General features: G+C 32.1%; 2 long non-coding RNA genes across 3 annotated transcripts in view; one reads left to right on the forward strand and one right to left on the reverse strand.

Moving 5' to 3' along the window:
• The window catches only part of LOC115992807, a 29,028-nt gene extending 18,498 nt beyond the window's left edge, over window positions 1-10,530 (reverse strand). The window contains exons 1-2 of the long non-coding RNA XR_004092667.1: window positions 10,241-10,530; window positions 9,983-10,075 (exon numbers count right to left, since the gene is read on the reverse strand). This is a non-coding gene — a long non-coding RNA (uncharacterized LOC115992807). The remainder of the gene's footprint in view (window positions 1-9,982; window positions 10,076-10,240) is intronic.
• LOC115992806 lies at window positions 3,724-9,214 on the forward strand. Of its 2 annotated transcripts, XR_004092664.1 has the most exons (4): window positions 3,724-4,026; window positions 4,136-4,229; window positions 5,913-5,985; window positions 8,998-9,214. It is a non-coding gene; the product is annotated as an uncharacterized LOC115992806 (long non-coding RNA). The 2 variants fall into 2 exon arrangements; XR_004092663.1 differs by lacking the exon at window positions 3,724-4,026 and having other exon boundaries at window positions 4,047-4,229.
• Window positions 10,531-16,659: the final 6,129 nt, after the last annotated feature.

Here is a 16,659-nt window from a genome sequence, read left to right on the forward strand (position 1 = left end):
TAGTACCTTACAATACATCTGACAATCTTCTCAGACTCAAAGCCCTTTTATTGACTTTGCCTATGGCCAAAATCACTGGCATAGAAAGTATTCAATTTCTTGTGCCATCTGAGTATGCCTATGGTTGTAATCATCAGCATGGCAAAGTGTGCAATTTCTTGTGCTTCTTTTCCATTGTATCATAACTTGATTCTTAAAAGAAGAAAGGACCTTAATACCTCCTGGTCATTAAAAATTTCCACTAATTTTGTGCCAAGATGTTAGGTAGTAATAGTGCAAATTAAGTGACTAATATGTTCACTATTTAACACACTACAAGAAAAATGCCTATTAGCGACCAAGAATTTTTGACGGACCCAAAACGCCCTTGCAAATACTTGGTAAAATGTGAAATATTTGTGACCAACAAAAAAAGTTGTCGCAATTCTGTGTTATAGCCGTCACAAATACTAATATTTTGGCAGGAAATTTTCTCTACATATTATTTGTGAGGGACAATTAAAAATCTCTCGCAAAAAGTGTATTATTTGTGACAGTTAAAAAAAAAACCTTCACTAATACTAAATTATTTGCGAGGGCTAAGATCGACCTTCACAAATAATCATTAAAATGTCAAAAATTTTGGAGGGAAATATTCCCACCAAATTATTTCCGAGGGACAAGTGTGTGGGTTAAAAATATGCCCTTACTAATACTAAATTATTTGCAAAGGCCACGATTGACCTTCACAAAAAATCATTAAAATATTAATTTTTTTTGGAGATAAAAGTTACTCTAAAATTCAAAGAAAAATAAAAATAAATGCATAAACATATAGCACTTTGTATTCTTTAGATGAATCTTTTGTTTACAGTCTAAAATAAAAAACCTTTTATATACATCCTATATAAGAAAGGTCTATTATTATTTTCTAAACAATTGTACCCATAAAAAAAAATGATAGTACTTTTAACTTCAAAATGGTAGCATAAAATTAAAGAATTTCAAACTTTTGTACTCTCCCTCTCTCTCTCTCTCTCTCAAAAGTGAATTAAAATTTCTTCCCATTAAAATAATACATAAAAGATGAGTTCATAGATCAAATGGTAAATTACATCTAATTGGCATGAAAATTGGCATACATGTTAAGAACATATAGAACATATAATCCAATAGTTGGATTTTCAAAATATTAATTTAATAATAAGTTATTAGGTGATGTAACATTTTTTAGAGTTACAACACATGTAACTTAAACCAAATTCTATATTTTTTAATTCGATGTGAATTTTGACAAACCTACCGTTAGATTATATTATCTTCATATATTTTTCATGCTTATAAAATTTCAAGGTTATCAAATATTAATTGTCATATCATCAATCAATTGTTTAAATTCAAGATTTTGTAGTTTAAAATAATGTATAAAAGATAATTTTATAGATCAAATGGTAAATTACATCCGATTTGTATGAAAATTGGCATGCATGTTAAGAACATATAGAGCATGTAATCAACGGTTGGATTTTCAAAATAAGAATTTAATAATAAGTTATTGGATGATGTAACATTTTTAGAATTATGTCAGGTGTAACTTGAACCCAACTCTATATTTTTTAATTCGATGTGAATTTTGACAAATTTACCGTTAGATTACATTATCTTCATATATTTTTTATACTTATAAAATTTAAGGTGATCAAATATTAATTGTCATGTCATCAATCAATTGTTTAAATTCAAGTTTTTGTAGTTTAAAATAATGCATAAAAGATAAGTTTATAAATCAAATGGTAAATTACATCCGATTGGCATGAAAATTGACATGTGTGTTAAGAACATATAAAGCATGTAATCCATCGGTTGGATTTTCAAAATATGAATTCAATAATAAGTTCTTAGGGGGTGTAACATTTTTTAGAATTACGTTAGGTGTAACTTGAACCCAAACCTATATTTCTTAATTCGATGTGAATTTTGAAAAATCTACCGTTAGTTTACATTATCTTCGTATATTTTTCATACTTACAAAATTTCAAGGTGATCAAAGATCAATAGTCATGTTATCAATCAATTATCTAGATTCAAGTTTTAGTAGTTTAAAATAATGCATAAAATATGAGTTTATAGATTAAATGGTAAATACAACCAATTAGCATGAAAAGTTTCATGCATGTTAAGACCATATAGAACATGTAATCTAACGGTTGGATTTTCAAAATATGAATTCAGTAATAAGTTAGTGGGTGGTGTAACATTTTTTAGAGTTACGTCAGGTGTAACTCGAACCCAACCCTATATTTATTACTTCGATGTGAATTTAGACAAATCTATCGTTAAATTACATTATCTTCATATATTTTTCATGCTTACAAAATTTCAAGGTGATCAAAGATCAATAGTCATGTCATTAATCAATTATCTAGATTCAAGTTTTAGTAGTTTAAAATAATGCATAAAAGATGAGCTTAGAGATCAAATGGTAAATTATATCCGATTGGCATGAAAATTGGCATGCATGTTAAGACCATATAGAACATGTAATTCAACGGTTGGATTTTCAAAATATGAATTCAATAATAAGTTATTGGGTGGTGTAACATTTTTTAAAATTACATTAGATGTAACTTGAACCCAACCTTATATTTCTTAATTCAATGTGAATTTTGACAAATCAACCGTTAGGTTACATTATCTTCGCATATTTTTCATGCTTACAAAATTTCAAGGTGATCAAATATCAATAGTGATATCATCAATCAATTGTCTAGATTCAAGTTTTAGTAGTTTAAAATAATGCATAAAAGATGAGTTTATAGATCAAATGGTAAATTACATCCGATTGACATGAAAATTGGCATGCATGTAAGACCATATAGAACATGTAATCCAACGGTTGAATTTTCAAAATATGAATTAAGTAATAAGTTATTAGGTGGTATAACATTTTTTAAAATTACGTCAGGTGTAACTTGAAATAGGGCATTTTTTATACTTATATATTAATTAAATTAATATTTATTTAATATTTTTATATTATAATATATTTCATTTAAAATCTATTTTTCTTGCACAAAGAACGATACATGTGTAAAGATATTCATGGTTTTGATTTTAAAGGAAAAAAAAAAGTTCTAGTTTGAAAACCATTTTGAAAAACATGTGACAGCTTGGAGTGACGTTAAGCTGGAATGAAAATCCCAACATTTTCCAAGTTGCAGTCACATTTTGGAGACACTCCTAGCCACCATCAAGATGCCATCATTTTGTAGTGAATGATGTGATTCATCGATTAATGAGGATTGAACTAAGTGATTACACAAAAAGAGACCTCCTTCATGATTTCATTAGCAGTGAGGTTTAATTGTAGACCTATTATGAAACGAGTTCTCCCCAAATCAAATGCCAAGAGCCCTTAAATTTAAAAATTTTGATTTATTGTATATGATTTAGCTCATTGTAGGGATTACATATTGTTCTTAGCTCACTAGGGTGATTACATATTTTTCTTTTAACGTGTGACTCAAGATAATTAATATTTTTTATTATCTATTTTTGGCCAACTATTCAAATGTGTGAATTGTATTTAATTTATTTCATTTTTATTTTATTAATTAATCTATGTACTGCATAGACACGTTCCATAAAGCGTCGCTACAGGCTTCCCCCCAGATTTTTCATCGCTGCACAAAATTTCCCTCTATTCTTCATTTCCCACCTTCCCCCACCCCCCCCCAAAAAAGCTTTTTTCTTTAATTTTTTTTTTTTCTTTCTTTTCATTCGGCTCCCACTTCTCAAGCTCTTAAAAGTTAAAAACCCATTTCCCATCCAACTCCATTTTCTTTTTTTCTCTCTAACCCATTTTCATTTTCACCATGCGGAGCTCTCTCTCTCACATCTCCACCGCCCGTAGCCCTAGCCGCCGCCACCGCATCGTCTTAGCTGTAGCCGCCGCCGCCATAGATCTACACTATCTCACCTCAGCCACCACCCACTGCCACCGATCTGATCTTCTTCATTAGATCATCTCTCAAACCCACACTCACTGTAAGTTCTTCTTCTTTTCTTTCTAAATGCTTTTTTTTTTTTTAATAAATTTTTTTTGTTAATTAATGAATGATCTCTGATGGATTGCTTGGTGGGTTGCTGGTTGGAGAGATGATCTCTGATGTGTCTGAGATGGGCGCTTATGATGCTGGGTTTGATGATGCTGGTGGTGATTTCTAAATTCTTAGGTGGTTCTTGGTTGGGTAAGGGTTTATGTTAGATATTTGAATTTCTCTCAAGTTTTGTGAGAGTTTTTTCTCAAATTCCTCAAGTTATTTTGTTAGATTTTAGTTGGATTGGTTTTGCTTTTGCACACTATCCATTCATGTTGCAAATTTTGATGTTCTTAAATTTTGTATTGGCTATTGAATCCTTGATCTTATTTGTGAAGGGAAGCATGATTATCTAGTTTCTTACCCGAAAATGCTAACAACTTCACGGAGGGGATATTGGATTTCGTTGGTTTTATCATTTATGCTGGGTATTTGTTTCTCTTTTCTGGGCGTGATGTGAATTTGGGGTTTATGAGTTGGGTGTTGGGAAACGAAAGGCTTGGATAATTCTATTCAAATTACGTGAACTTTGTCAACTGAATTCCTGTAAACATGGCTAATTCTGAATCTTCCTTGTGTTCTGGATTCATAGTCAAGTTTTGATGTGGGAATATCATGAGTGTTTTTACCAAATTCCTTGGGTTCTTTTGTCTACTTGAATTCTTGATTGCTTGGGGGTGATTGTCAACTCATTGCGTGTGGAATATTTACTGGCATGCAAGATGAGGAAAGGAGGGGACCTTAAAATTGGTTTTAGAATATCACTCACTCTGTTGTGAGTTGGTGCTAAGTGCTAACAATTAGTATTATTAAAGGAGTGATTTAGATTTTCACTATTTTGACATTAATGATAGAGTGAGGTGGAAGTTCATTTGTCCAATACAAGCACTAGTTTGAATGATCCATTCTTAGGATAAATTGCACTTAGGAGAAGTTTCTGGGGGAGGGAAGTATTGCATAATTAGTGAATAATTATTAAAGAAAAATCATTGATAAAATAGCGGTTATTGCAAACAAGTGAGGCAGCTAACCTAATAGGTAAATGATTCAATGCATCTTAGATTAAAGAGTACTATCATTTTCATAAAACTTGTGCATGTACATGATATGTGATATACTGTCTGTTGATTGATTATTTTCTCACCCCTTGCTTTTTTGATATGTAATGTTTGAACCTCGGATCTGCCAATGAGCTCTAGCTCAAGTGGCACTTATTCATTCCACAATAATGCCATGGGTTATGAGGAGTGTGTAACTTTACTAATTTGAGAATATTTTAACCTAGGACCTACCATAATGCCACCCCACCATTTATTACTTGAGAATTTATCTATAGAAAAGTGTTGTCCATTATTTATAGTTCTTTCCAATTGGGTGGATGGATGATTAATCAACCTAGTGTTGTGGATTCCAAGTGCTGAATTTGCGTGGAATGCGACTATGCTTTTACAGTATCATTGTAATGGAGTATGCAGTAGGTAGGACTATAGAAGCATCTAAAACTTTATTTTGCTGCTCAATGATTTTTGTTGCCTGTATATACTCTTGTGATTTAAGAAACACTTGATTGGCTATGAAGAAAAACAGATAATTCTCATTTTTTGTTGTAGTACAAATTATTCTACCAGGAATTTAGCTATGGTCATTTGATCAAATTTGATCAGATTTTCAATCTTTTAAAAGATTTCTGTTCTTGTGATTGCTTGATCAAAAAATTTAATTGTTAGTTGCTGTCATGGTATATTTAAGCATAAATGGAGTGAGTGTAGATGTGCCTGCCGGCTCATTTTCTTACTTTTTATTTTTATTTTTATTTTTTCCAATTTTTTGTAGGAAGAGCATAAAGTTGTACAGTGATTTCTATTCCTCAGACGTGATTATTGCTTCTCCAGTTCGTTTGATTGCTGTAAGCATTTATTCTTTTGATTTGTTTTTCTGATTTTTCTAATTATTATTGTGAAGAATGTTATAGCTTTCATATATTATATTCATTCTTTAGCACCATGCAAAACATTTATTTTGTACAATACACCAGGAACTTTTCTAAAACTACAAATTTACATCCTTATTTTGTCTTGATACAGAACAAATAGTTTAATCATGAAAGAAGAGAACTTAACTATCAATGTGGTTCGGTCAATGGCTTATGTCCATAATAAATACACTATCAAATATATATGAATTACAAGTGTCCAACTTCGTAAAAATTTGGGTCAGATTGCCTATGTGACCTTTGACTATATAATGAGGCAGAGGTTTAGAGCCCGTTTGGTCACCCTTCTCAAAACACAGTGTTCAGTGTTTAAACACTGAACACTGTGTCCAAAATTTTAAAAAATGTGTTTGGTCACCATTTTCAAAACAGGATTGTTTGAAAACTATTGCTCCAAAATCCATGTTTGAACAACGTTTTTTGAAATGTGCTCGGAGCTGATTTTAAACAACAAACAAGTGTTTCCAGTGGCATTTCGGTAATAAAATTGAACACACTAGGAGCCCACCTGATCAGCTTTTGTGAATCTTTGTCTCCTCTTTGTACTATCATCTCTTCACGCCCCAAACCCAAATACCTGGTACCAAGAAGATCACACAGTCCGAACTCTCATCTACCTCCATAACTCTCACCCACCTCCATAACTCCCCTCACCCAGCGCCATTACACCTCACCCCTCACAGACCCAGCGCCATTAATCCTCACAGTGGCTTCATAAATGCGTCAAAATCCCACACACCGCATCACCAATAACCCCTATCAATCTCACACAAGCAAGGTGAAAGTGAGATTCGAACCTGGATTAAAAAAATGGGTCGACGACAGCGGCGACAAAAGCTCGATTTCTTGCTGGGTCTTGGAGTGCTGACAGTGGAGATGAGATGCTGAGGAACGTGAAGCCCAGCTGTGGACCTTCTTTAGCGTCGATGGAGATGACGACTACACCGTGGGTTTTGCTTTCTGCTCTCAGGGGAGAGAAGATTTGAAGAAGGAAGAGAGGAGCTAGGAATATAATGCATGTTCTCTCTCCCGATTAAAAAAAACAATATTTAAGTACATTGGTCAGCTTTTTTTTATCATTTAAAACACACGTACCAAACACATATTTTATATTTCTTGAACATTGAAAAATATTGTTTAAACTATGATACCAAACACATTTTTTTTTTTTACTCACACTAAAAACATGTATTTCAACAATACTTTTTAAACCACAATTTTCACATCTTTTTAAACAACAATTTTTAAAAACTATGACCAAACAGGCCCTTAGTGACAGCTACTTTAGTGTACTGCCAGTGACCATGATTGATTCAATCTAAAAGTGCATTGGTGGTCGAGCTGAAGTTAAATGGCATGGAGGTGAAGGTAAGATGATTTGGTGTCCAAGTTTTGTAGTTGCTCCTAGGATTCATGTCAACATTACATGTCTAGATGTATATGTGAGTACATACCTGTGTTTTAGGGTCATGATCATAGCTTTGAGTTGATTAGAATCTGAGGGATAAAATATGCACATTTTGCTGTGATTTTGATAGGTACGGGGTATAACTTTGAGTTTCTTTGAACTTTCAATAGTCAATCGAAGTAGAGGCTTTTGTGTGGTATGGAAGAATCATTAGGATCTAGTGATAATTTCAGCCAATAAGAATTTTATGTATTCCTATCCAAGGAAAGAAAGAAGAACACTGATTTTTGCCACCTTTGTGTATGGAGATCTAGAAAGTTCGAAATGAATGAATGTGTGGGAAAACATTAGCAACTAATGTCATGGAATTAGGGGGTATTGGCTATATGTTGGAGATTTCAATCAGGTTCTTAATTTAAAAGATAAACTTTCATAGAAGATGGCTAATGTGCAAGGTATGGAGAAGTTTGCTGAGTGCATTGAGCAAGTAGGTTTGGTTGATTCACCCAGTAAGGCGGGGTGAGGATTGTGTTTAGGAAAGGTAAGATAGGGTTTTTATTAATCATGAATGTCGAGGCTTTTCCAAATTTGGTGGCGATTGTTTCCCGCTACCAATCTCGGATCATACTTCTCTGTGTTGACACTAATAGCTACATGTTTATGCTAAAATGCCATTCCGGTTCAAAGCTGTGGCTTACTCACACATAGGGTCCGTTTGGATTGAATTTATTTTTGCTGAAACTGAAAACTGAAAACACTGTAACAAAATAATTTTTAAATGTGTGAATAGTATCATGGGATCTATTTTTAATAATTTTTTTTTCTGAATAAAGTGGCTGTGGGTCTCATGAACAGTGCTGCTACAGTTGTGAACAGTAAATTTTGTCTCCCTAAAACGCATGAAAAAAAAAGAAAAAAAAAGAAGAGGAAAACGCTGAAATGAAAACGCAGACACTGAATCTAAACTGGCACATAATGCAAGGAAATTATCCAATATGCTTGGAAGGAAGAGGTAAGGGGAACAAGCTCTGATAGTTTGGAATTGGAATAGAGCTGGGAAAGGTACGAATGAATATTAATCTTTTGAGGGAGGAGTCAAATAGGATGTAGAAAAGGATAAGGACAATGGATGACATTGAGCACGATAGAAGGCATAGAATGCACTTGGAAATTTTAATGAAAGAGAACAAATTAGATACGCTCAAAAAGTTCGATGTAATTGGTTTTTTGTTATGGGGATGGGAGTACAATTTTTTTTTTTGAACTTCAGTAAGGAAGAGAAGTGTCTCCATCAAATTAAATTATTATTATTATTATTATTTTTGAGAAGGAAATTATTATTATTGTTAAATTAAAAAAGAAGAAGAAGAAGTTATTACTGTTGTTTATGATATATTATATGATTATATTTGATATAGTAATATGTGTACTTATTTATTGAAGCATTGATACAAATACAAATTCACTTTAATTGTTTCATTTTAACTCATGTTTAATGCTTTTTTTTTTTTTTAAAGGATGGTACTAGCGGAGATGAAGAGGACAACTCAAACAATAACATGGAGGTTGAAAGCAACTTGGAGGGTGACCGAGAGAAAAACTAATATAGATCTTTTCATAATTCTAGTTGTTTAAAACAATATTTTTATGTCACGGTTTAATTTCAGGATTTCTTTGTATATTCTATATTTTAAAGCTTGAACTCATAAGAATTTTTATGTTTCAATGGATCAATTTTTAGTAATCATTGTACTATTGTAATAGGATAGTTAAACAAAAATGATATAAAATAAATTAAAAATAAATAAATAATAAAATGTTTAAAATATTATCACTGACATAAAAATTTGGTCATAAATACCTTTATAGTGATGACAAAGTCCCTCACAATTTATAGAATAGCGATGCCACTTAACTCCTTGCAAAAATGTTTTAAGTAACAGCTTAACGTCGTCACTATTATTTCTAATTAATTGTGAGGGGTCAAAAGCCCTCACAAATAAATTTTAGGGACGACACTATTTGTCTCTTAAAAATATGTCGTCAATTTGAAATTCGCAAATAATTAATTGTGAGGGTATGAAGGCCCTTACAAATAGTTGTTAACGACGACTGCTTTCTCTCGTTAAAAATAAGTTGACTTTTCTCGTTATTTGGTAATATATTTGTGAGGGCAAATTTTTTCAATAATGATGGTGGATTGCTCTCGTAAATTATCTATTTGCGAAGGTACGGTTGCAAAATTTCTTTTAACAACAAGAACAAATACGACGGCCTTCGAGGGCCATATGCCCTCGCTAATAACTTTTTGCTACGATATTTGAATTTTTGCCATATGCCCACACTCGGGTATTGTGCAACTTACTCCTAAACAGATTGTCAGTTTGTGTGTGTGTGTGCACGTGCGTGTGTGTGTGTGTGTGGTGGTATTCATTAAAATTTGAGTTGGTATATGGCACGATAATTCTTTGCCAAAAGCACATAGTTAGAGAAATACCATACCATATCATAAGCTTTTTGGAATCCAATAGGCAAATCCATCATTGTCCCTTACCATTCATTTGACACTTCATCTACGAATTTATGACCAAAAAGCTGATAAAAGGCACAAAATTATTACTGCATCAGAACATACTAATATTAACAACACTTACAGACCTCTTTTTTTTTTTTTTTTTTTTTTTTTTTTTTTTTTTTTTTTTTTAAAGTACCACCCAAAAAACATTTAATCTACTGAAGAGCATATTTAAGAATTATAACCTCCTCAAGAAATTTCTGTCTCCTAAATAGGCCTCTGCCATCCCCTTCATCGCCATCATCAAAGTCATCAAAGTAATCATCTTCATCGCCATTGACATCACCACCACCATTATTTATTTTCTTTCCAATATCTCCACCACCTCCCCCAATTGCAGTCTGGAATTCCAAAAGTATTAGTCATGTTGCCCAAGACAATGAACAATTCACATCACAATATGTTTAAACCAAATTGAAGCAGTAACTTTCAGTTAATTGGTTAAAGGAAAGCAAAACAGCAAAACCTCAAATCTGAGTACTTAGACCTAGATCAACACCCAAGTCACAAATAAAAGATCAAATCTATAAATATGTTGGTTCCCCCTAAAATAATACATACATTCCTCAAAACGCTAAGAGACAAAGCCTAGGTAGAATTTGATCTTCTATGGTGTTTCCCTAGAAAAAAGAAATAGAGAGGAAAACATATTAGGAATTGAAATCTATAATTGCCCCAAATCCCAAAATTAATAACAATCCCCAAATCAAAAATCTAGTAATTTTCCCAGTGTCCTTGTTTGTTTTCTCAATTTCCTACAAACATTTGAGCCTCAAAGTTATTTTGGAAACAAAAACCACAAATTATTCATAAGCCAGTAGATTAGGACAACAACAACAAAATAGGAAGAGAGTAGTGAAGATTGAGGATTCAAGGTGATCTTATCGACGATCTGATATGTACCTCGAAAGATTCAAAGTCGATGAAACTTTTGAGAAAAGCAGGCCAAAGGGTTTTGTTTTCAGAAAATTCTCTTTTAAGCTATTGGGTTACGGTTCCGATGAACTCTGTTCTCTTTCCTTTTGATTGCAATTTACTAATTTAAGCAGTTTGTTTTCTTTTATACTGAAGGCTATCAAAAGGTGTTTTCTGAATCAAAACCCCCCAAAAAAAAAAAAAAAAAAAAAAAAAAAAAAAAAAAGAACACTATGAATGCAGATATTAGAAAATAAGGAAAGGCTTAGTGATATCAAAATAAATCAAAAAATTGAGAAAACATTCATGGAGAACCCAAAAGCTTGAAACAAAAAGGAATCAAAACCAAAATCAAATCTAAACCTTTCCAACAAAAAAACTCAATAAAAAGTAATATTTCATACCCAAGTCTAAAAAAATAGAGAAAAACGTATCGGATCCGGTTCCGACGATCTGATGGTGGTAGATGTATAGCCTAACGGTGTTGATGCCCATAGATTTTTCTTTCTACTTGCACCGGTGCTCTAAGTCTGGCGAGGGAACGGAGAACTCTCTCTGCCTCTCTATTTCTCTGTCTCTCTTTTATCTCTCTCTCCTTTCTCCGTGAAGCAATCTTTCTTTTCTTTTTTGTGTTTTAAGCGGTTAGTTTCCTTTTATACCAAGAGGCTCCCAAACAGTGTTTTAACAAAGTGAATCATTCTTTTTTTTTTTTTTTTGTTTTTTCCAAATGCACCGTGCAGGTTTTTTAAGTTTAAACTCTATACGTGTTAGAATTTTAAGGGGTCCTTTTTCCTAACGTGGCAGCACCTCCTTATAGGCTTCTGCTATTATATATAGTACTAGTCGCTAACCTGTGCGATGCACGGGAAAGCTATTGATAACTTCCCTAATATGAAAAAAAAATCAATATCATGATGTAATTTATATACCAAACCAATAAAATCTATCACATGCATTGAGAAATCGTGATAACCAAGAGCTTGAAATCGTATTTAAAATATATATAATTGATATAAGTACTATCCAATACAATTAATTACACAAATATAGTTTTCATACTCATTCAGTCAAATATCTTTCATAAATTATATTAATCATTCTTGATGTCCAAGATGTATCTAAATTTTAACATTGCCAGTAAACAAAGACGCTAGACCTTAATGGAATTGAAAGGCAACATAATGCCAATTTACACCATTGCTAAAATCATCACTTTCCATTATTGCGAGAGAGAGAGAGAGAGAGAGGTGGTTGTTGTGTTGCATCTCTTAAGAAGAATCTACCCTTTACATTTTTTTTTGATGTAATAAACCCATAACAAAATAGATGTACCATGTTCAAAGCATGTACATTTGGGAGATTAAAAGTAAAGGAAAATGAACCCATCTAAAGTTTTTTGCTCTTCCTCTTGATGTTGACTTTTCCAGCATCATCTAGAATTAAATTTCTATACTCCTCAAAACCCTGTAAGGCATAAAAATTAACTTTTGAAAAAATTTACATGTATTCACTTAAAATTGTGAAAGATGCTAAAAATTAGGCTGATATTAGCCTTTTAACCAAAATTCAACATTTTAATGATGCACATCAATTAGCAATTTTGCCATTGTTAGTTGCAACATATATCTTTTTATTTGTGACAAATATGGTGCAATTTTGGCCATTAAATTTTAATCAAAAGCCATGATTAGAAATACTCATCATAAATGTGATTAAAAAACTGAAGCAGTAAATTACAACCCTATGCATGGTATTTTTTTTTTTTAAAAAGACTATCCTTAACATTTTATCTTCAAAACATTAAAACAGGGAATGCTGCAAAAATTTGGAATGATTTACCTATATATAGCTTAACCATACTTCCTACTCCATATAATTCAAATCAAGACGTTTGATTTTCTCCCCTCATCACTCAAACAGATTATCAACTAAAATTTTAAGAATAGCATTACATGCAAAACCCAGAAAAGCCCAACATTGAAAAGGACAAAATAAATAATTAAAAGTCTCTAAAAAACATTACCACCATCTTGCAATATCCAATACTGCCACTTTTAATAAGCACTATGAGAAGCAAATATACAACAAAATACCTAATCTACAAAAATCTATAAAACTAAATCAAATAGCTGTTACTTATCTAACTCTCTCACGGGAACCTCTATTTTTAATAAGATCATCAAGTGACATATCCAATTTAGTAGCCATAAAATCAGTAGCCAAAGAAATAGTCTTTGAGAGAAAATTATTTTGTTTTCTTTAGGATAATCTCTTATGGGGTTTCTACGATTTCGATTAGCTTTATTGTTTTAGACTTGAATTTTCCTTCAATTCTTTATTTCTTATTGTTACCTAGCATTGGATGGATTACTCATTTATTGCTTAAAAGCAGCTTTTGATTTCAACTTCATATTTCTTACATAAACAGAAGTTACGGGACGTTCCAATGGAAGTTATTGATTGAAGTGTAATGTGTGTGTGTGTGTGTGTATTCTGCCAATACACAGAAATGGAAGGCAACAACACAAATCACTTCACTACCATTTCATTAATATTGAAGTTTCAAGGAAATCATCACAGTAACAAATCAGCGTGAACTAGACAGACCAATTTCATTACTGATTCATATGCCTGTTAAAGTCTATTTATTAACCATGGTGGACCATACATCCCATTCACCTCAAGATTTTTAATGAGATTCCACCCATCTACGGAGGTTATTCTAGGAGTCTTCCAATATATTAAAAAGACAGTTTTATTTATGATCACAATTAAGCTCTTTATGATACATGATGCACAAATTATTCTAGATAGTGACAATAATAAGTTCTTAATTTATTTTGTTCACAAGAAAATAATACAAACATGTGTAATATGTTTACCTTGATGAAAAGATTGTATCTTTGACCCAAACTTGGATATTCCTGATGCAGCCTAGTATTGGGAATTCAGCAATTCCCAAGGTCTCAACCCTCTGTAAGCTAGGAAAACATGATGTGAAATTAGTTGTAATGTAGATATGGTCATATACACCTTAACCTCAACACTATATAAAATTGTAACAAAAGAAACAAATAAATGATTTAAAAAAAAAATAAACAGAACAAAGCAATACAAAGTTAGGACTAATATAACCAAAGAGAAGACTATGAAATTTTGCATCAATGATGAGAAAGTTAAATATTTCAATTACATCAATAAGATAAGGAAAATCAAGAGAGCCCCATTCAAACTATATATAGAGAACAACTTTAACATTGATAGTGTAAAGAAGTAGAGTCACTGAAACATTTACCATTTGAAAGAAATAGATATCGGCAAACAAAGAATAGATGAAAAAAATATCTTCAAAAACTAAGTAGGATTAAAAAATGAAAATTATTACTAAATTGCTCCAGACATACAAAGTTCTTAAAAAATTCAAGCCATATAGGTCCCAAGTTCAAGTGAAACAATTATTTTTGGCATTTCTGGGAAGTAACAATGGGGAAAGAAATACCCTTTCTTTATCTCAGATTTAGGCTTCTTATAAACTTCCTTTTCCTCTTTTTCTAACAAAGACAGCACCACCTTAACAAAAACAGTTCCCATGAATCAAAATTCCTAAGCAAATCTAAATATCCCCATAAGCAGAGCACTCAACAATAGGAGTGTAGGACTGCTATATTAATAGGAAATATTTTCCTCAAAGTGAAAGCTTATCTGAAAAAATTCAGTGAACCCTTCACATTGAAGTTAAGATTCAAAATAACTTTCAGTAAGGATGGAAAGTTTTCTATTAGATTTTTTTTCCTTGTACTTCCTAAGTGATGGAAAGTTTGGTTTAGGCATTTTTACAAATGCTTTGGGGAGCAAATAACATAGTCACCAACCAAAATCTTCAACTTGTAGTTCAACTGTAAACAAAATACAAATGTATAAATAGTTACTAAGTATTTAACATCTAACCACTGTAATTTATCACACACACAATGAAGTATACAAAAAATTTCCAATACCAAGAGCAATATAAACAAAGAGAAAGTAAGAAAAACACAGAAAGGACACTCACAATGTGGTTCATGTGGGCGTGAGAGATGCAAAAGAAGTCTTGCTGTATCGCCTGCTAGGGACAATGACCAATATTGAAAGCCAAATTAGAAGTATGCAAACTTATGCAGGTTTTGTGGCATGCAATTGACAGATCCTTCCCCAATAACTTAGTTTTGGCTGACCAAAGCACCACAAATTTCCACATCTTCTCTTCCTGCCCTTACAGATGAAAAGTAGCTATTCGTAATTATGAGGTTGTATCACAGGAACAACATACTCTCCAATGATAAGTAAATGGTGTTATTCAATTTTCTCTCTAGAAAGACTTTAGGTTTGAATTCCTATAATCCATTTATTCTAAACCCCAAAAAAAGGAAAGAACGGTTTAGGCATCTAAGATTGGTTCAAACATTGCGTGAATGTGTGCCTAACATGAACAAAGGTCTTCTTCAATAACTAATAAAATAAAAGTAGTAAACCCTCCCTAGAAAACGATTTAAGAAGATGATGCTAAAATCATTAAATCAAAAAATTTGGTCAACCAACAGAGTTAGCAGCTTAAACTAAACTTGAACAAATCAAACCTAAAAAATAAGAGAGGCATATTGATACAACGCTGAGGCCAATATTCATTCATAATTCATTTACTAACCAAAAAAAACAAAAAAACAAATTAAGAAAATTAAGATTAATAAAGACAGATTTTCAGGGGTTAACCCACCAGGACACCAACAAAGTTAGAATCGCCTTTGAAAAGGCTTGCACGGCAGAATCTTCTTAACTTTCCCATCATTTTCTTGTGTTTCACTCCCATATAGTCTAAGCCAAGCTTCAATAATTCTTAGAGGTCAGAGGTCAGTTCGTGTTTTGTGTTTTTCAGGGAAAAGATGGAGGCTGAGAGAGAGTTGAAGAAGAAGCAGATATCTTCAATTTTGCACGGGTTCAACCTTAATCAAAACCAATTATCCAAATACCTAAATTAAAGAAAATCAAACCAAATCCAAGTACCTAAATCTAAGATAGCAAAAATTAAATCATAAAATACCTGCACTGGTAGTGGCTTTGGCGATAAATGACGGTGGCGGCCGGAGGCTAGCACTTTTTGCCACTGAAGGAGTGAGAGAGTGACCATGGGCTATGGTTTAGGGATTCTAAGAATTGAGAGAAGTAGAGAGAACAGCAAAGAAGAAAGAGTATTCGGTGTCTCTGGAGCCTAAAATAAAAAGAAAAATAAAATAGTGAGAGAACGCAGAGCATCGGGTTGGGGATTCTGAGAATTGAGAGAAGCAGAGAGAACGGCAAAGAAGAAAGAGTATTCGGTCTCTCTGGAGCCTAAAATAAAAAGAAAAATAAAATAGTGAGAGAATGCAGAGCATCAAGTAGGGTTTTAAAAAAATTTTATTATTATTTATTTATTATATTTTTTTTTAAATATTGTGCTGACGTGGAAATTTGTGGGAGTTTCAAAAGTTTCGGTTTTATATGTATATATATATATATAGATTAGATGAGCATTGTGATACGCTTATATTTAATTTTTTTAGAAAGATTTATATATATATATATATATATAAATATATTTATATAAACATAATTAATTTAAATAGGTTTGTACTTAATAGCATTTTATTTTTAAATATGATTAGCTTATTCATTA

This window comes from Quercus lobata, chromosome 5, assembly GCF_001633185.2.
Source record: "Quercus lobata isolate SW786 chromosome 5, ValleyOak3.0 Primary Assembly, whole genome shotgun sequence".
Taxonomy (NCBI): domain Eukaryota; kingdom Viridiplantae; phylum Streptophyta; class Magnoliopsida; order Fagales; family Fagaceae; genus Quercus; species Quercus lobata.